General features: G+C 40.2%; 1 non-coding gene and 1 pseudogene across 2 annotated transcripts in view; one reads left to right on the top strand and one right to left on the bottom strand.

The window, feature by feature from the left end:
• Positions 1 to 27,902, top strand: part of LOC149749994 (uncharacterized) — a 32,056-nt pseudogene that overhangs the window by 1,068 nt on the left and 3,086 nt on the right. The window contains exon 3 of the transcript XR_016391823.1: positions 675 to 26,163. The product of XR_016391823.1 is annotated as an uncharacterized LOC149749994 (transcript). The remainder of the gene's footprint in view (positions 1 to 674; positions 26,164 to 27,902) is intronic.
• On the bottom strand, positions 18,210 to 18,316 carry LOC115803959 (U6 spliceosomal RNA). The gene has a single exon (XR_004024763.1). It is a non-coding gene; the product is annotated as a U6 spliceosomal RNA (small nuclear RNA).

The raw sequence follows: 27,902 nt of genomic DNA on the forward strand, positions 1-27,902 counted from the left end.
TACAACCCAGTATAGCTGTCAAAGAGCTTAAGAAGTAGGCAAGCCAAACGCTGACGATAAATAGCTGTAGTACAAGTGAATTCAAATATAATTTCATTGGATCTGAGAACTTTTCATGGACATTTGGTCTATCCCCTTGATAGGTGGGTATGATTTGGATGTGCCATCATAGACCATCATAGACAGCATGCTAGGCAGACAGACATCACAGACAAGCACAGGTTGGAATGTAAAAAGAAGTTAGGTTAAAGCAGGAGGGATCTTGAATACAGGCTGGAGTTTGGAGTCTGTTTTGTATATAAAATGAATAAATTGAGTGCAGGGGAGTTGTGATTTGAAGATTAATTAACAGCTTGGACCAGACTTACTTTGTGTTACTTGTTCCAGTTTAAGAAGTCGTATACCCTATCCTCTGAGCATATCCTGTGCTTTTTCATCCTGGTGTCCCTGATCATGCTGTCCTTTATTCCTGGAATGCTACTTTCAAGCTGCATGATTTTTGCTTGTTGATTTTTTTTTGTCATGGAAATTGTGGTGTGAAATGAGGTGGGGGAGGAGAGTTGTTCAACTTTAAAAAATTTTTTTTAATTGAAGTATAGTTGACTTACAATGTTCTGTTAGTTTCAGGTGTACAGCAAAGTGATTAATATATATATTCATGTATTCTTTTTCAGATTCTTTTCCACTGTAGGTTATTACAAGATATTGAATATAGTTCTCTGTGCTATACAGTAGGTTCTTGTTGTTTACCTATTTTATATATAGTAGCAGTGTGTATGTTAATCCCAACCTCCTAATGTATCCTTCCCCCCCTTTCCCCTTTGGTAATCATAAATTTGTTTTCTATGTCTGTGTCTATTTCTCTTTTGTAAATAAGTTCATTTGTATCAGTTTTTTAGATTCCACATATAAGTGATATCATATAATATTTGTCTTTCTCTGTCAGACTGACTTCACTTAGTATGATAATCTCTAAGTCTATCCATGTTGCTGCCACACATGACGTTATTTCATTCTTTTTTATGGCTGAGTAATATTCCATAGGTATATATGTGTGTGTGTGTGTGTGTGTGTGTGTGTGTGTGTGTATATATATATGCCACATCTTCTTTATCCATTCATCTGTCAACGGGCATTTAGGTTGCTTCCATGTCTTGGCTATTATAAATAGTGCTGCTGTGAACATTGGGGTGCATGTTTCTTTTAGAATCGGAGTTTTTGACTTTTCCAGATATATGCCCAGGAGTGGGATTGCTGGATCATATGGTAACTCTATTTTTAGTTTTTTAAGGAACCTCCAGACTGTTCTCCATAGTGGCTGCACCAATTTACATTCCCACCAACAGTACAGGACGGTTCCCTTTTCTCCATACCCTCTCCAGCATTTATGATTTGTAGACTTTTTGATGATGGCCATTCTGACCTATGTGAAGTGATACCTCATTGTAGTTCAAGTTATTTTGTATTGTTAGCATCCCCCTGATAGAAAAACCTGATAAATACAGCACAAGGGGAAGAAAAAAAAAATGCTAGAGACCAAACTCACATAGATACAAAGCTCTAAAGTAAAATATTAGCAAATTCAATCTTGCACTTCATTTGGAACAAGAAAGCACTTATGAAATGATTTAATATTAGAAAATCTGGGACTTCCCTGGTGGTCCAGTGGTTATGACTCTGCCTTCCAATGCAGGAGGCATGGGTTTGATCCCTGGTCGGGGAACTAAGATCCCACATGCCGTGGGGTGTGGCCAAAAACTGAAAACAACAAGAAAAAGAAAGAAAAGAAAATCTGTTGCTATAAATCATTTGTATAGTTTAGAGGTTTAAAAACTGATCATCTCAACTGATAAAATGTTTTCTGAAAAAATTCAGTATCTACTTAAAACACTTTCAGCAAAATGGGAATGGATAAATAACAGTTGATAAAAGGCACCATAAATCTACAGTAAATATTGTACAGAACGATGAAACATTAGAGAAATTCCCATTAAAGTCAGGGAAAAATGGATACCCGCTTTCTCTGCTAATTTCAACATGGTGTTAGATTTTCTAGCCAACGCAATAAAACAAGAAAAAGATAAAAAAGATTAGGAAAGGAAGAAGCAAAAATATTATTTTCAGATGATGTGATTTTCTCTCTAGAAAATGCAGGAGAATGAAATGACAAACTGTTAGAACTAATTAAATGGTTCAGCAAAGTGGCTAAATCAACATATAAAAACTTAAAATTTTCTTATATACCAGTAATAAAATAGAAAAAAAGGAACCTATCAGAATACACTGAGCAAAAGATGTACAAGAATTTTATGGGAAATATGAAATATTATTGAAAGACATGAAAGACCTAAGTAAATGGAGATTTTCATGTTCCAGGATGAGAAAATTCAGTGTATTAAAGATAAAAGTTTATGACAAAAATTTTTGAAACAGTGCCTATCAAAATACTGATAGGCTCTTCAAATAACTTTGGTCAAAGTATATTATTCTTTGGATACACTCCTAAGTGTCATTTATTGATATTTAGAATATATCTCATTAGTGAGATTGGTATGTAGGTTTTTTTGGTACTATGTTAATTGTATGTTGGTATTTAAAATTATATGAGATCCCTTAAAATAAATTAGGGAGCATTTCACATTTTTCTATGGTCTGAAATAATTTAAGTAACTTTAGAATTATCTGCTCTTTTAAGACTGAATAGAGAACTTGGTTGTGAAACTATGTTACATGAAGCATTATTATATGTGAATTTTAAACAAGGTGTCTACTCTCTTCTATGATAATTGAATTATTCATCTTTTCTGTGTTTTCTGGATCAATTATAATTTGCTTGGAAGTCATCCATTTCCAGAAGGTTTTTCAAATTAGTTGTCATTGTGTTAGACATAGAATTGTCTTATGATTTAAAAAAATCTGTTCTGCACATGTGGTTGTTTACTTTTCTCATTCCTAACCTTACATAATTTTGCTTTCTTTTTTTCTAAGTCAGGCTCACAAGGGATTTGTCTATTTTGTTGAACTTGTCAAAGAACCAGCTTTGGAGTTTGCTTTTCTGCTGTTCTATTTTTCAATTTTAGTTTTTGTGATAATTCTTCATCCTACTCTCTTTTGTTGTTCTTTTCTAACTTCTAAATATGGATCTAAGATTCTTTATTTTTTTCTAAGTGCCTTCATTTTTAATCTTTTGTTTTTGTTGTTTTTTATATGTATTTATTTATTTTGGCTGCTCTGGGTCTTAGTTGTGGCATGCTGACTCTTAGTTGTGTCACGCATGTGGGATCTAGTTCCCTGACCAGGGCTTGAACCTGGGCCCCCTGCATTGGGAGTGTGGAGTCTTACCCATTGGACCACCGGGGAAGTCCCTTTAATCTTTTGTTTTTAATGAAGACATCTTAAGGCCATAAATGTGCCTCTGAATACAGCTTGTGTTGTGTTCTATAGCTTTTAGTTTAAAGTATTCTCTTTTTCATTCCTCTTTACATATGTTGTAATTTTGCTTGTAATTTTCTCTTTGATCCAAGGTTTATCCAGGACTTGGTATCATTAAAAAAAATTTTTTTCAATCATCTTTTTATTTTTTTCTAGTTTTATTATGATCAGAGAATTAGGTTCTGTACTTTTTAAATTAAGATTCTCTTCTTTGTCAAGAACATAGTCAACGTTTACATATTCCATGGACATTTAAAATATGCATATTTTCTACTTATATTTGGAAAATTCTGTGTTTCTATTACATCAGGTGTACTGGTTTTAGTATTCAAATTTATTGATTGCAGAATTCGATTCTCTGATATATTTCCTAGATCAGTCTAATTCTAAAAGAGGTGTGATTGAAAATTCCAACTTAAATGTATCTTAAACTAGTTTTTCTTGCATTTCCAAAAGGTAGGTTTATGTATTCAATTGCTATGTCTTTGGTTTGTACAGGACTATGACTACTCTATCCTTTTTGTAAATTGTGCCTTTTATAAATTAATTTTTATCCTATTTAGTGCTTTCAATTTATATCTAACCAATATACCCTTATCTGAGGTTAATGTTACTGTTCCTTCTTGCTTCTCTTTACCTCTGTCTGATTTCTCATGGCTTACCTCTTTATTTTCAGTCTTTCATTTTACTTTGTTTCACTTTTAGTAAAAAAAAATTATAGATATAACAAATGAGCAATTTGAATTTTCTTTTTCACCTAGAGAGTTAAGCTGCCATGCAGAAGCCAGCTACTGTGATGAGCAGATCATCAGATCCATGGTGGCTTAGAGCTGGGATACTTTTCTGTTGCAAAAAAAAAACTTATATTAAGATAAACAGTAGTTTACAGTTTAGCTTGTGATATCACTATTGTAAAATATCATTAAGTACAAAAAATAGCCTAGAAATATAGCCATCAAAATCTTGACAACAGACTTCTCAGGCTGCTCAGTAATAAAAAACAAATGCACTATTGTTAGGATTATTTACATGCTATATAGAATTGACCAAGGACCAAAAGCCTGTCATCTCCTTAGCTAAAAACAGTGTACCAATGCTCACAACCCCCTCCCCTTTATCTCAATACATTTGGTAGCTTGATGCTATTAAAAAACACCCAGCTAACTCCTTTTAGGTATATTTCTGAAAGGAAAAGGGAGATCAAGAAACGTCTCAGGTAGAACAGCCAAATCAAACAGAATTGCTAACCAGTCAGGACTTCCTTGTGACTCCAACAGCTGCACATGTGTGTCCTCTAGTGCTAGGTAAATGAGCAGGACTGCAGGAGCATAGATACTCCTGATAAAGTGACTGGACATCTTTTTCTTCTTCTTCTTGAGTGGCTGTTGCCCACTGTGAACTCTCACAGTAAACTAGTCAGCCCCCTGCATTCTATTCCTTTGCAGTTGTCCACATAAATGGACACATCTAGACTCACTCACAGATCCTATGACCCCTGAAGACAAAAATCTGGCTTTTTTAAAAAAAAACTCTGTACCCTCCATATCACTTAGCTTTGAAAAGCCATCACCTAGACATTGTTGCTGAATTTGAAAGGACAGAGAGTTATATGAAGAAAACTTGTTGAAAGTCCTGAAAAATAAAAAGGAAGGCTTAAATGATGGAAAGGTGCATCAAGGCCTTGAACATGAGGATTCAATACTATAAAGATGTGATTTCTCCTGAAGATACTGCAATCTTTTTTCTATCAATTACTCTCATTTTATCAGTTACTCTCATTACGCTCATATCAATTTTCCAGGAGAACATTTCACACTTTCCCCTGTCTCTTCAGAACTCTCCCCACCTCCTTGATTTCTTATTGATAATATAGAAGCAATCAGGAGATAACTCCACACTCTCAGTCCTCCCTCTGCCCCCATTTGCCTACCTTCCCAAATCTGTCCCATATAATCTCTCCCGTTAGTATGGATCAGTCTGGGCTCTTATTTACACCCAGTCCCTCCATCTGCGAACTAGATTCCGTCTCCTCTCAACCACTCAAGGAGACTGTGATCCTGCCATTTTTCCTCTCTTCTCTGAATTGTCCACTTTTCCCTTTCTACTGGGTGATTCCTGTTAGTTTACAGATAGATTATAATAACTGCTGTCATTTACAAAGATATCCCTCCCTTGACCCAATATCCTATTGCAGCCCCTACTCCATTTCTCTGCTTTCACTTACAGCAATAACTCCTTGAAATTATAGTTCATTGTCTTTATTTTCTCATCTTCTATTGTCTTTAACCCCCTCCCATCTGATTTTCATCCCCACCATAGAAAACCATTCTTGTTATGCCTCCCATAATCTCTTTTTCTTGTTGTTTTTTAATTATTTATTTATTTTTGGCTGCATTGGGTCTCCGTTGCTGCGCATAGGCTTTCTCTAGTTGCGGCGAGCGGGGGCTACTCTTCATTGCGGTGCACGGGTTTCTTATTGCGGTGGCTTCTCTTGTTGCGGAGCACGGGCTCTAGGCATGCGGACTTCAGTAGTTGTAGCACACGGGCTCAGTAGTTGTGGTGCACGAGCTTAGTTGCTCCGCGGCATATGGGATCTTCCCAGACCAGGGCTTGAACACGTGTCCCCTGCATTGACAGGCAGATTCTTAACCACTGTGCCACAAGGGAAGTCCGGCTCCCATAATCTCTTAATCTTGACATTGAAAAATGTCACAGACAATTCATGGTCTTCATCTTATTCCTTTTCCCAGCAGCATTTGAAACAGCTAATCTCTCTCCCACTTCCTGACATTCTCTTCAGTTGTTCCCAGGGCACCACACTCTCCTCGTTTTTCTCCTACCTTGCTGGCTGCCCTTTCTCAGTTTCCTTTGCTTAATTCTCCTCCTCCTTTTCCTCCCAACCCTTAATCTTAGAATACCCCAGGGTACAGTCCTTTTTCCTTTCTACACTGACATTCCAGTTGGTTTCCTCCCATGTAATGACTTTAATTGTCTCTGTTTTAGTGCACCTCAAATTAACTCTTTAGTCTTGGCAGTTCCCTAGAACTCCACACTCATACATCCAGACATTAACCTCACTTCTCCGATTGACAGTTTTTTTAAAAAAATATTTATTTAGTCTTAGTTGCTGCTCGTGGGCTCCTTAGTTGCAGCAGGCAGGCTTCTTAGTTGCGGCTCGAGGGCTCCTTAGTTGCAGCACATGGACTCCTTAGTTGTGGCATGCGAACTCTTAGTTGCGGCATGCATGTGGGATCTAGTTCCCTGACCAGGGATTGAACCTGGGCCCCCTGCATTGGGGAGTGTGGAGTCTTAACCACTGCACCACCGGGGAAGTCCCTCTGATTGATGTTTAATACATATCTCAAGCTTATCAGGTCTAAAATTAAACTCTTGACTTCCACCACTCTCAAACCTCCTCTTCCCATAGTATTCCTCATCTTATGATACCAGCATTCACCCAGTCACTCAGTCCAGAAACTTTGGAGTCATCTTTGATGCCTCTTTTTCAGACACGTTCTACATCAAACCTATCAGCAAATGAGTTCTACTTTAAAATATATATACTGAATCTGATCACTTTTTTCCCACAATATAATTACCAACCTAGTCCTAGCTACCAACATCTTTGCCTGGATTGCTGGCTGAGCATCCTAACTGGACTCTCTGTTTCTACCCTCATCTCTCTCTACCACACAGAAACCAGAATAATCCTATTGAATCACCAGTCACTCTCCTGTCCCAAACTGCCCAGTGACTATTCATCACACTTTAAAATAAAATCCTGTGTCCCTACCATGGGCTGCAAGGCCCAATGAGATCTCTGCCCCAGTCTGCTTCTCCAACTCATCTCCTACTACTGTCCCCCTTGCTCTCACCACTTCAGCCATTCTAGCTTTCTTATTCCTCAAATATGCCAACTGTGTTCCTACCTCAGTGCCTTTGTACTTGCTATTCTCTCTGCCTGGAACTACCACCCCCTAAAATGTATGTGTGACTTGCCCCTCACTTCATTCTGAGGTAGGGTTACCAGATACAATACAGGATGCTCAGTTACATTTGAATTTCAGATAAGCAATAATTACTTAGTATGTTTTTTTTTTTTTTTTTTTAACTGGTACGCGGGCCTCTCACTGTTGTGGCCTCTCCCATTGCGGAGCACAGACTCCGGACGCACAGGCTCAGCGGCCATGGCTCACGGGCCCAGCCGCTCTGCGGCATGTGGGATCTTCCCGGACCGGGGCACGAACCCGCGTCCCCTGCATTGGCAGGCGGACTCCCAACCACTGCGCCACCAGGGAAGCCCAGTATGTATGTTTTGAATATTTGTTATCTGAAGTTCAAATCTCACTGGGTGTCTTGTATTTTTATTTGCTAAATCTGCCTTTTCTGGAGCTTTTATTGTTTTAGTTCATGGAAGGGGTTGCCCGTTCTTGGCACCTCCCTCAGTCTCAGCTTTCCCACTGGCACAAGCCTGTGCCTCAGGTGTGAAAACACAATCCCTGAGGCATATATTTGGTTCAGTTACTTTGTGGATCACAGGGCTTCAATTCTCATTGTTGTAGCCTCTTTATTTAGGGCACCTGAATATGCTCTCTGAGCAGGACCTTATGGGGCTTTCCCCCATAAGGGGGGACAGACACCACCCACCCCCCGCCGTGTATTCCAGCTGCCTCTTGTTTGTAGAAAAACTTTAGCCTCCTACACCTTCCCCAAGTTCCAAAAAATAAATTTAATCAGAGAAGTGAGAAAATGCCGAAACAAAAGAAAACAGTCAAGCAAGACAAAATAATAATAGTTTAGCCATTAAACAAAGTCAAGGACCTTTAGTTCTTCCTCAAGGTCTATAGATAATATTCTGAGCCAAATCCTTTGAGCTGTTTTGCAAATACTGAAACCCCCACCAGGTGGAAGAAGTTAACTGTATGCTGAACACAAGCACATAGGCCCCAGACCGGTTGGAACCAGAAGGTTGATGATGTTGACTCCCAATTACCTCACCATCAACCAATCAGAAGAATGTCCACAATTGATCACGCACCCCGCAACCCCCCTCCCTCACCCTGTATTTAAAAACCTTTCCCTGAAAGCCATCGGTGAGTTTGGGTCTTTTGAGCATTAGCTACCTGGATACCTTGCTTGGTGCCCTGCAATAAATGCTGCATTTTTCCTTCATCGCAATCTGGTGTGATAGATTGGCTTTACTGCGTTCCGGCCAGCAGATCCAAGTTTGGTTTGATAACATATACATTATATATACATACACACATACATACACACATTTTTTTTTTTTTGCGGTACGTGGGCCTCTCACTGTTGTGGCCTCTCCCGTTGCGGAGCAACAGGCTCCGGACGCGCAGGCTTAGCAGCCATGGCTCACGGGCGCAGCCGCTCCGCGGCATGTGGGATCTTCCCGGACCGGGGCACGAACCCGTGTCCCCTGCATCGGCAGGCGGACTCTCAACCACTGCGCCACCAGGGAAGCCCCACACATGTTTTAATATATATTTATTTACATTTATATAAAATAGAAGCAGCCGGAATATATATATATATTGGAAGCAATCAGGATAGAGAGGGAGAGAGAGAGAACCAACTCTATATTTAAAGCCTCCTGCTTTCAGGCTGAACTAGTGTTTAGTTTTGGGTTTTTTTTTTACTCTATTACTTTTTAAAAAAAAATTATTTATTTTTGGCTGCGCTGGGTCTTCATTGCTGCGCGCGGGCTTTCTCTAGTTGCGGTGAGTGGGAGGCTACTCTTCCTTGCGTGCAGGCTTCTCATTGCAGTGGCTTCTCTTGTTGCAGAGCACAGGTTCTAGGTGCGCAGGCTTCAGTAGTTGTGGCACGTGGGCTCAGTAGTTGTGGCATGTGGGCTCTAGAGCACAGGCTCAGTAGTTGTGGCACACGGGCTTAGTTGTTTCACGGCACGGCATGTGGGATCATCCAGGACCCGGACTCGAACCCGTGTACCCTGCGTTGGCAGGTGGATTCTTAACCACTGTGCCACCAGGGAAGCCCTGTTTTTTTTTTTAATATTTACGTATTTATTTACTTATTTGGCTGCACCAGCTCTTAGTTGCCACATGTGGGATATTTTTAGTTGTGGCACGTGGGATCTTTATTTGTGGCATGCAAGACCTTTAGTTGTGGCATGTGGTCTCTTAGTTGTAGCATGTGGGATCTAGTTCCCTGACCAGGGATCGAACCCGGGCCCCCTGCATTGAGAGAGTGGAGTCTTAGCCCCTGGACCACCAGGGAAGTCCCTAGTTTTTAAAAAGTATTGTATCTAGCATTTCAGTATGTATGAAAAGGGAGATTTCATTTCCACATGAGTTCATCCTGCCATCTTGTCCCATAGTTGACAGTTAATTGATAATACATCTCCCCACTGCCACTCATTCCATCTCTATTTCTATGTCTATTTCTATGTGTATCCTTCAAAGTTCATTGAACTTTGATGTGTGTCATCTGTCTCCATCTCTCCTCTGCATAACCTTGTTAAGATTACATATACTGATTAATGACACCGAGGTCTAAATGTACAGGCAGCCCCTCACATCATGTTTATGATTTCACAGTTTACTTTGGCAAAAACAGTTTAGCATATAGCTGGAATTGTATTCTAAGGAGTCACAAGGAAATTTGCGTGGAGTCATGGATTTTCCAATGGTAAAGATTATGTTCCTTCTTTATATATTTCAGGTGTCCTGAGAAAGAACTTTGTAATGATGAAATAAAATCCATATTTTATGGCAAGATGAGAATAATTTAAACATAAAATTTTTCTTTGCCCATTTGGGCATCCTCTCTTCCCTTTAGTGTGTGTTATGCATCTACATTAACCAGACGTCCTTAGGAGATAACATTCCTCCTTAATCTTGCAAGGGGTCACAATGACCCATGACCCACTGCTCACTTTATATGTGTACATCTGGATTGTGTAAACTGTAAATTATACATCATTTGATGTATAACCCCCTTTGTCTCAAAAACTTATATAACTGTGCTTTGACCTCTAACAGGTGGAAGAGTCCTCAGAGATTTCTCAAAGACTCTCAGGTTATAATCTTCAAGTTGACTGGAATAAAATTTTCCATTTCTTTCTTAGTACACCTCCCTTTCTTCCTCCTCTGTAACTCCTAGAATTTCGGAGTCGTGAAAGAAACCTTAGCATCAAGGTCGAAAGTCTTGCTTTGCAGATAGCAAAACAGAAAAGCAGAGTGTTGTTATCTCTACTGTCGTACCTGCGTGAGCTTCGTGGAAACTCCCATCATTCGTCATCTGTACACTTTAGTCAGTGTTTGGACTCTGATTTCTCTCAATGCTAAGCTGAATCTGAGAGCAAGAGCGACACCTTGACGAGAAGAGGAGGTGATAACAGGTTTCCCGTGTGACAAATACAGAGGACAACTCCTGGATGCTTGGTGTGTGATGGTTTTTAAATCAATTCGACACCTGTGTAAACATAAGGGCGTTAGGGAGACAAGAGAAAGGAGACCCACTTTGACAGCAGGTGCTGCCAGTACATTGGAAGAGCATTCTTGGGTGAATCACTTAAATGCGTGATGTTAAAGAAAGGGATGTACAATTCTCGGCAAGTGCCTCCTCCTGCCTCACCTCACCTGGAGAGTAATAATGCTGCAGTGAACATTGGGGAACATATATCTTTTCTAATTAGTGTTTTCTTTTTCTTCAGATAAATACCCTGCTAGATCATATGGTAGTTCTATTTTTAGTTTTTTTGAGGAACCTCCATACTGTTCTCCATAGTGGCTGCACTAATTTACATTCCCACCAACAGTGCATGAGGGTTCCCTTTTCTCCACATCCTCGCCAACACTTGTCTCTTGTCTTTCTAGCAGGCGTGAGGTGGTATCTCACTGTGGTCTTGATTTGCATTTCCATGGAGATTCGTGATGTTGAGCATCTTTTCATGTGTCTGTTGGACATCTGTATGTCGTCTTTGGAAAAATGTCTATTCAGGTTCTCTGTCCATTTTTTAATCAGGTTTTTTTGATTTGATGTGTATGAGTTCTTTGTATATTTTGGATATTAACCCCTTATCAGATATATCATTTGCAAATATCTTCTCCCATTCTATTGATTTAATTTCAGCACTAGTTTTAACTTTCAGGGGGTTTTGTCCTCTGTTACTCTTTCATAACATCCTGTTACTGTTTTAAGGGTGCAGTTTTCTCACTCCGTGTGTGTCTATGTGCATGTGTGTGCGCATATGCATGCATGTTCTCTCCTGTTCCCTGAATTGTTGTTTTCAGTCTTTATATTGGAAGCTTCTTCAGCTGTCTGGGGGAATCTTGACTGTGCATATTTAAGAATGAGCTAGCTATGAGCTCTCTGTACTTCAGTGAGATGTGTCATTGGGCCAAGATGATGGGACAGGAATGCTGACATTCTGAATGGAAGAAGGCATGGTATTTTCTATGGAGCCATCAAATTTATTTAGTGAATAATGTTTCATTGTTACCATTAACAATGGTAAAATCTGAGAGGTAATATCCAAAATTATATGTTTTTATTTCTTTAGACATCTCTGTATTTTCTGAATTTTTAACAATTAGTGTGTTTTTAATAACCAGAATATATATAAATCTATTTTTGAAGTGATGATTATCTGTATACATAAAATTTTGTGTATGTCTTGACTTCTCTAAGCCAAGTGCCCATATTTAAATTATTTGTTCAGGAGAATACATTATTTGAAGTTTTAAATCCATATTTTTACATTTTCTCTCCAGAAAGAATGCAAATATAGATTTACCAGCAGTATTTGACAGTACTAGTTTCCTAGACCCTATTGGAGCCAAGGAATGATAGGTCTTCACTCATTTTTTTCTTGTTAGCCAATTAGATAGGTTATCACTTCTGGTGCTTTCTACAAGGCACAACTCATATGAATAGCACTCAAGGAGTTAACCTTTTCAAACTGTTATTTGTACACTCTCCAAAGTTTTTCTTTGCTTTTAACTCTTTTTATGCCAACTTTTTTTTTTTGTCTGTCTGGTTTATTTTCTTATGAGTAGTTATCAAAAGAACCACTTAAATGTTTGGAGCCCTTCTTTTCTGAGTCCATAAAAATCTGACAACTAAAACAAATTCCTGAATTCATCAGATTTCAAAATGATTTTTCCTCTGGTTGAGTCAGTATAGGGAGGGAATTAGGAGTTCAGGACTTCAAGTCAGACTGCCTGAGCTCAAATCCTAGCTGTACAACAACATCTGTAACCTTAGTCTAGTTAATGAACTAGACTCATTTCCCTCATCTGTGTAATAAGGACTATGTGAAACTATCCATATAAACAGGTGACACAGTGCTGGTACATAAAAAACTCTTAAGTTATGTTTATTACTATCATTGCGACAATTATAAGAAGGAATACTCCTGGATAGGTATAATGCTATGGACTGAATTGTGCCCCCCCCCGATTTATATATGAAGCCGTAACCCTCAATATGATGGTATTTGGAGGTGGGGTCATTGGGAGATAATTAGGTTTAGATGAGATCATGAAAGTGGGGCCCTCATGATGGGATTAGTGCCCTTATAAGAAGAGAAACCAAAGAGTTCTCCCCCTACCCCCCTAATGTTATGAAATAGCAAGACGACAGTCGTCTAAAAGCCAGGAAGAGAGCCCTCAGCAGGCCTCCACTGTGTTGGCACCCTGATCTCAGACTTCTAGTCTTAAATACTGAAAGAAAAAACTGTCAAGCTAGAATTCTTTACCAATTCTATACCTTCTTTCAAAACAAAAGGTATACCAATTCTATACCCTCTTTCAAAAGCAAAAGTGAAGTAAAGACTTTCTCAGACCTATTAAAGCTAAAAGAGTTCAGCAGCAGCAGATCCTCCCTACAAGAAATATTAAAGGAAGCCATTCAGGCAGGAGGAGAATAGCACCAGATGGAAACCTAGATCTACTCAAAGAAATGAAGCACATCAGCAATGATAATTACATGGATGGGTATATGTTTTCTCAAACAGAACAACCTGTTCCTAGGAAGAGCTATTCTGTTCTTATGACACTACATAACTGAAACAAAGAAAGAGTTAAGATACTATGTTTTTCCAGTTTCTGCTTGGAATTAGATATGGATCATTCCCTCCTGTGGTATAACTCCCTTGACTGAGCAAAAACATCTGGAAAGTCATTTCTGTGACTTTAGCCAACAGTTTGTTAGTCATTATCCATTTCTTCACTAACCTGGAGTGTACATAGCAGTAGGAGGCAGACTGTTTTCTTAATTTGTTTTCAATGTTTCACCTCATTTGTTTCTGTGGTTATGAAATGAACAAATTCTCTCTTCACTCTGAGATACAAAATTTAAAACTTTGGTTCACCAAAAGTTTTAAAAATAAAGGTGAATTTGTGAATTGTGTAAGTATCAGAATTAAAAGCAAAATTTTCTGCTTAAACTACCACTTAGGAGCAGATAAATTGTGAACGTGTACTATAAGCTCCTTTATTGATCCTAGGTTTGTCTTTTTTGAGATTTTCATAGGCTTCTCCATTTCAGGCTCACATAAGGCTTTATTGCTTACTTTCCAAACTTCAGTTTGGTTGTTTCTCACCTATATGTGTCTTCATTGTATGTTTGAAACATTGAATGTTTCATTTATGGTTACATACAGATAGAAACTCATTATCTTTTGAAGAAACCAATTTATGGCAATAATCTGTGATAAAACACTATTTTAGAGGAAAAGTGGTTCTTATTTGTTACAGCCTGTTTGTTGGTTGGGCAACCAACCAATTTAGCATTCCACTGCAGGCAGGAACCAGCTGTGGGGTGGGGAGAGTAACATAATCAAGAGCAAGGGATAAACAGGTCCACTATGCTTTTCCTAGGCTGTGGGAAGGGTCAGTTGGTGAAACACCACCATCTTGTCTGGACACTGTGAGAGAAGTCCCACCTGGCCACTGGGGAAGATAGGTGATAGACAAGATAGACAAGAAAGATGTTGGTGATGATTTTCCTGATGTGAAGACCTCTAAATGTATTCCCTCAGGATGACCCTGAATAAAGATGAGAGAAGGAGCTTTATCTGTAATAAAGCATTCTCTCAATAGCCTATCAGCCAAACAAACTGCAGTTCCTCCGTATTTACTCCTGGGGTTCAACTGTCAGAACATCAGGAGTCTGGTCTTGATTGTGCCTTTTCAACCTTGAAAAAGACCACTTAAAATCATTCTGTCTATAATGCTTATCTGTACTTGTTTTGAGAGCATCAAATAAATTGTTAGAGCATTTTGAAAGAGTATAAAGTGAACACGAATAAAGAACTAGGGTGGAAGAAACCTTAACTCTCAACCTACTTCAGTTAGGAAAGGAGATTTGAAAGGATGCCTGGGGACAACCCAATTGAAAGGATTCTCAAGTATCAGTTACCTTGATCTCTTTTTATGTCCCCAGCTTTTTTTTTTTTTTTTGCAGTACGCAGGCCTCTCACTGTTGTCGCCTCTCCCGTTGTGGAGCACAGGCTCCGGACGCGCAGGCTCAGCGGCCATGGCTCACGGGCCCAGCCGCTCCGTGGCATGTGGGATCTTCCCGGACTTGGGCACGAACCCGTGTCCCCTGCATTGGCAGGCGGACTCTTAACCACTGCGCCACCAGGGAAGCCCTATGTCCCCAACTTTTTATTCTGCCTGCTACCACCTTAGTTCACATTCATCTCTTAATTATTCTTGTGCTCTCACCCAGCCACCCCAAAAAACCTGCTTACCCTGTCTCCGTTATCCTTCACACTGACCACTAGTTATTCTCTAAAACTTACCTAATTACAAAATTCCTATGGCTTAGAAACCTTCAGTAGCTCCTCAGGGGACTACAGGATGGATCAAATTCTTTCCACAGTATATGAGGTCTCTTGCAATCTACTTTTCAGGTTTTTTTTTTTTCCTTGGGCTATGTTGGGTCCTCGTTGCTGCGTGCAGGCTTTCTCTAGTTGTGGCGAGTGGGGGCTACTCTTCATTGCGGTGCGCGGGCTTCTCATTGGCGGTGGCTTCTCTTGTTGCAGAGCACGGGCTCTAGAGCGCAGGCTCAGTAGTTGTGGCGCACGGGCTTAGTTGCCCCGCAGCATATGGGATCTTCTCGGACCAGGGCTCGAACCCTTGTTCCCTGCATTGGCAGGCGATTCTTAACCACTGTGCCACCAGGGAAGCCCCTTCAGGGTTGTTTTAAACATTAAGTTTATATAATGTCTGACACATAGAATTCAATATATCTGATATGGTGAAATAATAACAACAACAGTAGCTGTAGGCTAAAAATTCATTGAAACATTTCCTAGACTGAGGAATATATTAGGTTTCAGTATCTAAAAGAAAATATCTACAGAGAAAGACCATTCTTATAAACCCGAGAAACCACTCTCTTGAAGGCAGCCTTGGTGAATGGAGCAGGAGTCAAGACACATCTTTCACTTTGTTTCCTTCCCTTTTCTCCATGAAGTGCTGATACAGTCCCAGACTGTAACCTCCAAGGGACGTTGGACCATGCCTTTTATTTGTTTTGCCTTCTACTTCTTTTTCTTCTCCTACTGTACTAGTGAAGGAAACCAGACTATGTCACCTCAAAACATGCCACTTTAGTATATTGACGATTTTGAATTAAAGGCAAGAAGAAATAGTAGGTGTAAGAAGGACACTCTGACCCTCCTTTTCTTTCTGAAAGCAGGAGCTAAAACTCCCATGTGAAAAGTACTTTCCCTGTACCAGAAGGAAGGAAGACATTCTTGTCATCAGAGATGGGGAATCTGGGGCTGAGAAATCTATACAAACAAACCTTATTAAACTAACCGTTATCTTCCTAGTTACATCTTGAATGGAAAAATTTGCTTTTCCTCCTGTGTGATTCTCCTTTACTCTCACACTAGTACCACAGTCACAAAACTTCTGACAACAGACTGTGTGGGATTTTGCCCACAACAAGCAATTCTTTGAAACCAGCTGGGTATCCTACAATTTAACTCAATTCTGACACTATCTAACTGGAGATAGCTTCAGATCCCACAGGTTAAGGGCTTAGTCCCACAAGACTGCCCCCATGTTATATGCCAACCTCAAGTACTAGGTCCCCAGGTTACCTACAACTTCTGCCTGACTTGGCTATAAATTGGAGCCTCCCACGATCTCCCCTGTCTCCACCTTGGGTTCATTTAGTTTTTAGAATGGCTCATAAAATTCAGGAAAACAGTTTACTTACTACTGTAAAAAATTAATAAACAGAAGGGGGAGCTCTCATGCCCTGTAATGGTAGCTGAGCCCAACAGGAAGAAAGCTGGCTCTTCTTTCCTGGCAAGGACTCAGCCAGTGAAAAGCCATGGACTCTGTTTACTATAGCCTTCCTAACTTCCTTTTTTCTCCCTCCCAATAAAAGCATCCTCCTTCCCTTGCCTTTTGAGAACGTTCATGTGGCTCTCCCAGGATTGCAGACCTTGAATTGAAGTTCTCTGAGGATACTAAATAAACCCATCTTTGCCTGAGAAATATCTGTCAGTCTATTTGTTTCAACACCATTTGTTATAAAAGGATATGATAAAAGATACAGATGAACATCCAGATGAAAAAGATGCATAGGGCAAGGTATATGGGAAGGGGTTCGGAGCTTCCATGCCATCTCTGGGCATGCCACTCTCTCAGCACCTCCATGTATTCACCAACCTGTAAGCTCTCTGAACTGTATACTTTGAGGATTTTTAGGGAGGCTTCATCATGTAGGTATGATGTATCACTAACTCCATTTCCAGCCTCTCTCCCCACTCTGGAGAATGGGAAGTGAGGCTGAAAATTTCAAGCTTCTAATCATGGCTTGATCTTTCTGGTAACCAGCCTCCATCCAGGAGCCCACCCAGAGTCACCTCAGAACAAAAGACACTGCCAGCACCCAAGAAATCCCAAGACATTTAGGAACTGGAGCCAAAGACCAAATATTAGAACAAAAGATGCTCCTAGTGCTCTTATCACATAGGAAATTACAAGGGTTTTAGGAGTTCTGTGCCAGGAACCAGGGGCAGAGATCAATTTATGTATTTCCTATTATATCGGACTTCTTCACCATTTACTATCCTGAGCTCAAACCCCTTTGTCTTATCAATTTTTCACAAATTTATTGTTTCTTTGTCTAAAAGGTATAAAAGCTTCCTGCTCTGGTCACTTCTTTGGGTTTTCATTGTCTTGTGTAGGCTCCCATGTACATGTAAAGATTTAATAAAATGTGCACACTTTTCTCCTGTTAATCTGTCCTATGTCCGTTTAATTCTTAGGCCCAGCCAGGGACCCTAAAAGGGTAGAGAATTTTTTCCTCCCCTATACTAGATAATACCTTCAGTACAATGTTGAATAGAAACAGTAATAGCAGACATCTTTGTCTTGTTCTAATTTTGAAAGCCAGCTGTATTAATTTCTGAAGGCTGCTATAACAAAGTACCACAAACTGGGTGGCTTAAACAATAGAAATTTATTGCCACACAGTTTTGGAGGCTGGAAGTCTGAGATCAAGGTATCAGCAGGGTTGGTTCCTTCTGAGACTGTGAGGGGAAATCTGTCCCATGCCTCTTTCCTAGCTTCTGGTGGTTTACTGGCAATCTTGGTGTTCCTAGCATTGTAGACACATCACCTTAGTCTCTGCCTTCATGTTCAGAGAGCATTCTTTCTGTGTCTGTATCTGCCTCTGTGTCCAAATTTCCTCTTTTTATAAGGACACCAGTTATATTGGATTAGGACTCACCCTGATGACCTATTTATTATTATTATTATTATTGTTAAAATTTGGAACGCTTCACGAATTTGCGTGTCATCCTTGCGCAGAGGCCATGCTAATCTTCTCTGTATTGTTCCAATTTTAGTATATGTGCTGCCGAAGCGAGCACTGATGACCTATTATTAATTTAACTAATTACATCTGCAATGACCCTCTTTAAATAAGGTCACATTCTGAAATACTGGTTAGGACTTCATCATATGAATTTTTGTGGGACACGATTCAACCTATAACAGAAGCTCTAACATTTTACCATTAAATATATTTGCCATGATAACCTTTATTAAGTAAGTTCTCTTCCATTCCCAATTTGCTAAAGGTTTTTATCGTAAGCAGATGTTAAACTTTGTTCATTGTTTTTACATAATTAACAAGATTTAATATATGGCTTTTATTCTTTAATCTAGTAATGCAATGATTTATACTGATAGATTTCCTAATATTAACCCATGCCTGAATTTTGAGAATAAACCCAACTTGGTCATAATTTTTAATACATTTCTTGATTCAGTTTGCTAATGTTTTAGAAGATAGCTTTTCACATCTGTGTTCATAGGAAAGATTGACCCATAAGGTTTTGTTTGTTTGTTTGTTTGGTTGGTTGGTTTTTTGGTACGGTCTTTGTCTGCTTTATATATTGTTACAATAGCCTCATAAAATGAAGTGGGGACTGTGACAGATATTACTAGTTGTTTCAGTTTGGAGTGATAAAGTTCTGTAGATGAATGGTGATAATTGTTGCACAGCAGTGTAAATATACTAAATGACACAGAACTATACACTTAAAAATGGTTAAAGTGGTAAATGTTACATTATGTATAATTTACCCCCCCACACACATACACACAAAACCAAACCCACAGCTAACATCATACTTAATGATGAAAGACTAAAATCTCTCTAAGATCAGGAACAGGACAAGGATGTATGATCTTGCCAACTCTATTTAACATAGTACTGGAGGTTCAGGCCAGGGCAGTTAGGAAAGAAAAATAAATAAAAAGCATCTAGGTTGGAAAAGAAAAAGTAAAACTGTCCCATTTAAAGGTAATGTGATCTTATATTTAGAAAATACTAAAGAATATCCACAAAAAACTAAATAGAGCTAATAAACAAGTTCAGCAAAGTTGCAGGATACAAGATCAATACACAAAAATCAGTTGTATTTCTATACGTTAACAATGAACAATCTTAGAATGAAATTCAAGAAACAATTCCATTTACAATAGTATCAAAAATAATACGTAGGATTCATTTTATACAGGGAAGTGCAAGAATTGTACACTGAAAACCACAACACATTGTTGAAAGAAATTAAGAATTAAATAACTGGAAAGATATCCAATGTTCATGGATTGGAAATTTTAATATTAAGATGGTAGTTCTCCCTAAACCGATCTACAAGTTCAACACAATCCCTATCAAAATCCCAACTATCTTTTAAAAAAGAAACAGAAAAGCTGATCCTAATATTCATATGGAATTGTAAAGGACCTTAAATAACCAAAACAATCTTATATAAGAAGAATAAAATTGAAGGATTCACATTTCCCAGTTTCAAACCTACTATAAATCTACCACATTTAAGACAATGTGGTACTAGCATAAGACATAGATCAATGGAATAGAATTGAGAGTCCAGAAATCAAACCATACAGCTATGGTCAATTGATTTTCAATAAGTCTAAGATCATTCAGTGGGAAAAAGACTACTTTCACAAATGCTAGGATGACTGGATATCCACATGCAAAAGAACGCAGTTGGACCTCTACCTCATACCATAAACAAGAATTAGCACAAAGTGAATAAGAGGCCTAAATGCAAAAGCTAAAACTAAAAACTCTTAGAAGAATACATAGATATAAATCTTTGTGACCTTGTATTAGGCAATAGTTTCTTTGATAAGACACCAAAAACACAAGCAACAAAAGAAAAAATAGATGAACTACATCAAAGCAAAAAACTTGTGTGTGTCAATGGATACTATCAAAAGAGTGAAAAGACAATCCACAGAATGGGAGAAAATATTTGTAAACCATATATTTGATAAAGGTCTAGTATCCATAATATACAAAGAATTCTTACAACTTAATAATAAAAACACAACCTAATTAAAAATGCACAAAGGTATTGAAGACATTTGTCCAAGGAAGATATACAAATGGCCAATAAGCACATGAAAAATGCTCACCATCATTAGTCATTAGAGAAATGCAAATCAAAACCACAATGAGATACCACTTTACACCTATTAGGATGACTGTAATCAAAAAGACAACAAGTGTTGGGAAGAATGTGGAGAAACTGGAACAGTGCTGATAGGAATGTAAAATGGTGCATTTGCTTTGGAAAGCAGCTGGATAGTTCTTCAAAAAGTTAAACATGGAATTACCATATGACCCAGCAAGTCCACTCCTAGGTATATACCCAAGAGTAGTGAAAACATAAGTTCAAATAAAAACCGGTACATGAATGTTGATAGAAGCATTATTCATAATATTCAAACAGTGGGAACAACCCAAAAGTCCATCAACTGATGAATGGATAAACGAAATATGGTATATTCAAACAATGGAATATTATTTGACCATAAAAATAAATGAAGTACTGATATATACTACAATATGGATGAATCTTGAAAACATTATGCTAAGTGAAAGAAGCCAGACACAAAAGGCCACAGAATATATAATTTCATTTATATGAAAAGTCCAGGCTAGGCAAATCCATAGACAAAAAGGTCAGTGGTTACTAGGAGTTGGGGGAAGGTAGAGAGGAGAATGAGGAGTGACTGCTCGGTGGATATGGGATGTTTTTGGGGGGTGATGAAAATGTCCTGGAATTAGATAGTGGTGATGGTTGCACAAACTTATGAACATACTAAAAACCATTGAACTGTACACTTTTAAATGGTGAATTTTATTGTATGTGAATTCTATCTCAATAAAAAAGGTACAAGACTTGAAAAAACACTTCACCAGAGGGATTATACAGAAAACAAGTAAGCACATGAAAATATGTTCAACATATTAAGGAAATGCAAATTAAAACTATTGTGACCAGAGAAGCCCAAGGAGATATTATATATATGTAATATGTAATTGGTAATATGTAATTTGGTATTTAGGATGTATGTATGTAATATGGCATCTAGCATGGAATCCTGGAACAGAAAAAGGACCTCAGCAAAAAAAAGTAAGGAAATCTGAATAAAGGATGGACTTTGGTTAATAATAATGTATCAATATTGGTTCATTAATTGTTCCATGTGGGTCATACTAATATGAGATGTTAAAAAGGGTTAGTTTTTTGGGATGGTGTAACTGTTCTATGTTGATTGTGATGAATCTACTAGTGTGTTAAAATTCATATAAATGTACAACAAAAATAGCCAATTCTTCCTTCCTTCCTTCCTTCCTTCCTTTCTTTCTGCATTGGGTCTTCGTTGCTGCTTGCGGTCTTTCTCTAGTTGCCGAGAGGGGGCTACTCTTCGTTGTGGTATGCAGGCTTCTTATTGTGGTGGCTTCTCTTGTTGCGGAGCATGGGCTGTGGTTGCGTGGGCTCTAGTTGTGGCCCACGGGCTTAGTTGCTCTGCGTCATATGGGATCTTCCCGGACCAGGGATCGAACCTGTGTCCCCTGCATTGGCAGGCGGATTCTTAACCACTGTGCCACCAGGGAGCGGGGCTACTCTTTGTTGTGGTGTGCAGGCTTCTCACTGCGGTGGCTTCTCTTGTTGCGCAGCATGGGCTCTAGATGCACGGGCTTCAGTAGTTGTGGCACGTGGGCTCAGTAGTTGTGGCTCGTGGGCTCTAGAGTGCAGGCTCAGTAGTTGTGGCAATGGGCTTGGTTGCTCTGAGGCATGTGGGATCTTCCTGGACCAGGGATCAAACCCATGTCCCCTGCATTGGCAGGCGGATTCTTAACCACTGCACCACCAGGGAAGTCCCTAAATGTTAATTTAAAAGAAAAAATTAAAAATTATTTGGAGCAATCAAGAGCCAACAGAACCTGGAGATTTGACCCTGGAGTGAAGAGAACCACACTGGATGAGCTCTGTCTTTCCAAAGCTTTCCCCTTAGGGCCCTCCCCCATCTGTACAGTGTGGTGTGGCTAAACCTCATGCAGAAAGCCACAGAACTTCTTGGCTTAAGACATCAGTGGATAAATTTCAGGGTGGAGCAGCTGGAAACTGAGGGGGGAATACCCCAGAAAGGAGGTATCTACAGAGAGGGGATCCCCTAAATCTGCACATAAAATTCTCACAAGGGACTTCCCTGGTGGCACAGTGGTTAAGAATCCACCAGCCAATGCAGGGGACACGGGTTTGATCCCTGATCCAGGAAGATCCCACATGCCACGGAGCAACTAAGCCTGTGTGCCACAACTACTGAGCCCTCGTGCCACAACTACTGAAGCCCGTGTGCCTAGAGCCCATGTTCTGCAACAAGAGAAGCCACTGCAGTGAGAAGCATGCACACCACAACAAAGAGTAGCCCCCGCTCACCTCAACTAGAGAAAGCCTGCATGCAGCAATGAAGACCCAACACAGCCAAAAATAAATAAATAAAATAAATAAATTTATTTTTTAAAAAATCCCACAAATCCTTGGATAACTCCTTACTGCACATCCACTGGGTGAGACTCCAAGGGGCCTAGTGGGAAACAACAGCTGAAAGGGAGATATTTCTGCTGCTGTGTACTGCAAGGGAGACAAAATTTGTAGTTTGATTTCCACAAATTTAAAGGGGCTTGGTAAATGCCTTTAGACTGCCCACTGAAATTCCATAGGGGCTATGCCCTAGAAGACTATGGGGCAGGACTAAGGAATTCACCCTAATAATAATGGTGAAACTTAAACAGACTCACCGTAACAAAGGGTTGAACCAGAACTCCACAAGCTTCAGGTCAAGTTCAAGCTATTAATTTGACTGCTTGCTAATACAAAAATCAATGTTCTTCAGGAGAAGATAAAAGAATCCATAATCTGTACAATGTATCATCTCCAATGTCCATTATACAAATTTTAAAAATCCTAGACATGCAAAAAAGGAAAATGTAGCTCAACATCATTAGAAAAGTCAGACAATGACAGTAGATACCTACACCACCCAAATGTTGGGGGGAGAAAAAACCTTTAAGCATTTGTTATAAATATCTACAAAAAACTTTATGCAAAAGATAGTCATAACAAATAAATAGATGGAGAATCTTAAGAAAAAAGAAAATTATATTTAAAAATAGAAATTCTAAAACTGAGAATAAGTAAACAAATAAGTGACTGATTTTGGAACTTCCCTGGTGGCACAGTGGTTAAGAATCCACCTGCCAATGCAGGGGACATGGGTTCAAGCCCTGGTCTGGGAAGATCCCACATGCCGTGGAGCAACTGAGCCCATGCGCCACAGCTAAGCCTGCGCTCTAGAGCCTGCGAGCCACAACTACTGAGCCTGCATGCCACAACTACTGAAGCCCGCACGCCTAGAGTCTGTGCTCGGCAACGAGAGAAGCCACTGCAATGAGAAGCCCGCACACCACAACGAAGAGTAGCCCCCGCTCGCCGCAACTAGAGAAAGCCTGCGCACAGCAACAAAGACCCAATGCAGCCAAAAATAAATAAATAAATAATTTTTTTTTTTTTTAAAAAGACTGATTTTAACAGCAAGTTGAAGTTGTCAGAAGAAAGGGTCAGTGAAAGTAAGGAAATACCAGGAGACATCTCAGTCAAAAGACTGAGAATAAAGACTGAAAAAAAAATGACATATCAAACAATATTAAGGTGATGGTATTAACTGGAGTTAGAGAATGAGAGGAGAGAGAAACCAAGGCAGAAAAATGTGAAGAAATAATGGCAAAATTCCCCGAATTTGGTAAAGACAAAAATGTATATATTCAAAATTCTCAGGGCACCACAATGAGATATAGTTGAAGACAACCGCTCCTAGGTACGTCATAGTCAAACTGCTGAAAACAAATATAAAAACTGAATAGTGAAGATAAACAATACATGACATACTGGAGAACGATAATTTGAGTTATCTTTGATTTTTCACCTGGAACTATGAAGGTCAGATGACAGTGGAGGAAAATCTTTAAACTGCTGAAAGAAAAAGATTGTTAATATAGAATTCTACATCCAATAGGATGAATGAAGTTGAAATAAAGTTATTTTCAGATAAAAGAATTCATCTAAGAGGATTCATCCACCAGCAGATCTGCACCACAAGAAATGCTGGAAGAAATTCTTTAGGCTAAAGGGGAATGATATCAGGGAAAATCTTAGACCTTCATGAATGAATGAAGGGATCAGAAATGGTAAATATCTGGGTAAATATGAAAGACTCTTTTCTTCCTACTTCATTTAAAATGCAGGACAGTTTAAAGCAAAAATTATGACATCATGTTGTGGAGTTTCTAATGTGTATAGATATGATACATACAACAAAGCATAAAGGATAGGGCAAGGATTGTAGTAAATGGACCTATTTGGTTATGAGACTAGAGTACTAGAGAAACTACTAAAATATATACAAAGAGGTACAGCTAACTGTCAATATGTAAAATGAAATTCTTTTTTTTTTTAATTGGGTGAAATTCTTAAAAAAAAAAATTGAATATGCCCAAAGAAGACAGGAAAGGAGAAGAAAGGAACAAAAGTCAGAAGGGAAAAAAACAAATAGTAGCTCAAAATCCAACCGTATCAATTATTACATTAAATATCTATGGAACAACAAATGGTTCAATTTAAAGGCAGATATTGCCAAAATGAATAAAAAAGCAAGACTCAACTATATTCTGTCTACAAGAGATGCACTTTAAATATAAAGACACAGATAGATCAAAAGTAAATGAATGGTAAAAGATATAGCTACAAATAGTGAGCATAATATCAGATAAAATAGACTTCAAGGCAAAAATTATTAGCAAAGATGAGGAATGACATCCATAACCATAAAGGTTCAATTCATCAGAAAGACATAACAATAATCAAATGTTTATGTATCTAATAATAGAATTTCAAAATCCACAAGGCAAAATTTGACAGAATTGAAGGGAGAAATGGACAATTAATCCCTCTATTAATTCATTGAAAAACTACACAAGAAATCAGTAAAGACATAGATGATCTGAGCAACATTATCAACCACCTTGACCTAACTAATATTTATAGAATACTGTACCCTAAACGTGCAAAATGAACATTTTCAAGTGCACATAGTATATTCACTAATATAGACCATAGGTTAGTCAATAAAATAAGTCTCAGCAAATTAAAAGGAACTGAAATCATACGAAGTTTGCTCTCTGACCACAATAAGGTGAAGATGGGGCATCTGTGTACCCTGGAGGCCAGTAAGGGGAGAAAGGTAGTTTCAGATTGCAGGCACAAGTGGCACTGCAAGCACAAGCGGGTATGGGGTAGGGGCTGAACACCAGGAGGAGGGGAGAGAGCTGGGTGAGGGCACCAGTTACCCACCCCAGGCCCCAGCCTTATGGTCTCTGGCTGCCACCTGTCCCCAGAGCTGCCAGGAGGAGGGAGTGCTGCAATCAGAATGGCCCAAGTGGTGATGCTCAGAACAGGGCCCCTGGGCTTCCTGCTTGGCTCCTTTGTCTGCCTCAGGGGCGGACAGCTAGTCTTCCCTGCTCTGGCCACAGAAGGAGAGCACCTAGCAAGGTACAGAGGTGACGACTGCAAGGTGAGCTGCTTGGGCTCGGGGCTAGGATTCAGGTGGGATCACTGGGCCAAGGTGGGGGTGGGGACCAAAGGTTTTGTAAGAGAAGGAAGGGCCAGCCCAGGGTGTGCTGGGGGCTCAAACGAAGGGTCTGCTCTGCCCCAGTGGGGAGCCCCAACCCTTGTTCTGGCTGGAGATGGCCGGCTGAGAGCAATGACCCCAAAACCTTGCTTCCCACAGAGGAACCCTTTGTCCAGGGCTAGACTGAAGGGGGACAGGAGGGGTTAGGCCATAGCCACACCACCAAGGGCCACCACAATGACCCCACAAGCCCTGTGCTCAGTGGTAGGACCTGACTGGGTGAGGTCCTTCAGGGATCTCTGGGGGAAGGGAAGGGCCCAGGGCCCCAAGGAGACTGCCTGTCACCCCACACCCAGTTGCAGGGCCACTCTCACCGCTGTTCCTCTGAAATTCTCCATCAGAGTGAAAGGAGAAAGAGATCAGGTCCCCAGTGAGGACCCCCAATGGGATGGGCAGCATTTCAGGCCAGGTGCCCAGAGAATGGGATGCTCTGTCCCCTGGGCTCTTGCTCACAGCTCCGGGACCTTGCTCCTTCTCCTTTCTTACAAAGAAAATGGCAGCTTGGCTCAATGAAAGACAAGGGGAAGGTCAGGAAGAATACAGGGGGTCAGTAATTCCTGGTGGTGGGGTCTGGGGAAGCGGGTGCTCGTGTGCCAGCAGCATGAGGGAGGCAGTGCTATACAGTGGTTAAGGTCATGGGCGCTGGAACCAGACCGCCTGGGCTTGAATCCTGGTTCCCCCACTTACTAGTTTATAACCTTGGCAACCTCTCCAAGCCTGTTTCCCTTTCTGTTAAATTGAAAGGATAACAACAGTATCTATTTCATTACATTACTGTTAGGGCTAAGTGGGGTTTTAGCACAGTTTCTGGCAATAAATATTATCATTATGGATGGAGCCCCACATATAGGCCTAGATCCCCTAACTGAAGGGTCACCTCCTCATCCAGACCCTGACTCAAAGTCCAGGGGCCCAGCTGATGGTGGCCAAAGTATTCACCGCTGGGGAACTTTTCAGAGGGAGAGTCAGGGGCGGGGCCCTGCTCTCCAGGGCCTTTCCAGCTGCGTGATTTCCTAAGAGCTCTGGGGCAGGGCTCACAAAGAGGCAGCCAGTTTCTGAGGGCCCATTGTTTTTCTCCTGTGAGATGAGAAAGACACTTTCTCCCCACCCCTCCTCCCTTGACGCCCAGCTCTGCATGCTCAGGTGCAGGCCAAAGATAAACAAACGCTGCCCATCTCTCCTTGTCTTGCTCACAAAGAGCTCTCAGTGCCTCCCAATGGTCCTGTGATGCCCAGCCTTCCAAGCTTATTATCCCCAATTCACAGATGAGGAAGTTGAGGCCCAGAGGGAAGAAGTGGCGTATTTGATGTCCCATACAGAGAAGTGGCACAGCGTGGACTTGGTCTCCCAGTCCTGTATCCAGTATTGCAACAGACTCATGGGCACGCCAAATGCATGGCCACACATTGACGCACAGACAGACAGTCCCACATGCACCGTGCACAGCCTGAGCGGGGAGAGGCCAGAGGGGCAGTGGTTTGGACACTCACTCCTCAGGAGCCAGGTGGTGACAGCTGTTTGTTTGGGTTTTTTCCCCTCCCTAGATAAGCTTCACATCCCAGGTAACTGGAGCAGAAATCCTCAGCTTATCTTTTCTCCAGGTGGGGTTCCTGCTGCCCCAGTAGGGGTCAGGACAGTCCACTCTCTTCCACAGCTGTGACCTCTGCTTTGCCCAGTGGGTATGGGGGGAGTGGGAAGCAAGAGATGCTGCTGGTGGATTTCAGGAGAGTGTGACCAAAGTCCAAAGGGCTGTTCACATGACTGGGTCCTCTCTGTGGTCTCGAGGTCAAGAGAGATAGGAGAGGGGAGACCTCAGCCTAAGGTAACCAACTGTCCAAGTTTTCCTGGGTTCTTGGGATGTAGGGTTTTTAATTTTAAAAC

This window comes from Delphinapterus leucas, chromosome 2 (genome assembly GCF_059928025.1).
Source record: "Delphinapterus leucas isolate spDelLeu-1000000601 "Yukka" chromosome 2, BTC_Dleu_Yukka2, whole genome shotgun sequence".
Lineage (NCBI taxonomy): Eukaryota > Metazoa > Chordata > Mammalia > Artiodactyla > Monodontidae > Delphinapterus > Delphinapterus leucas.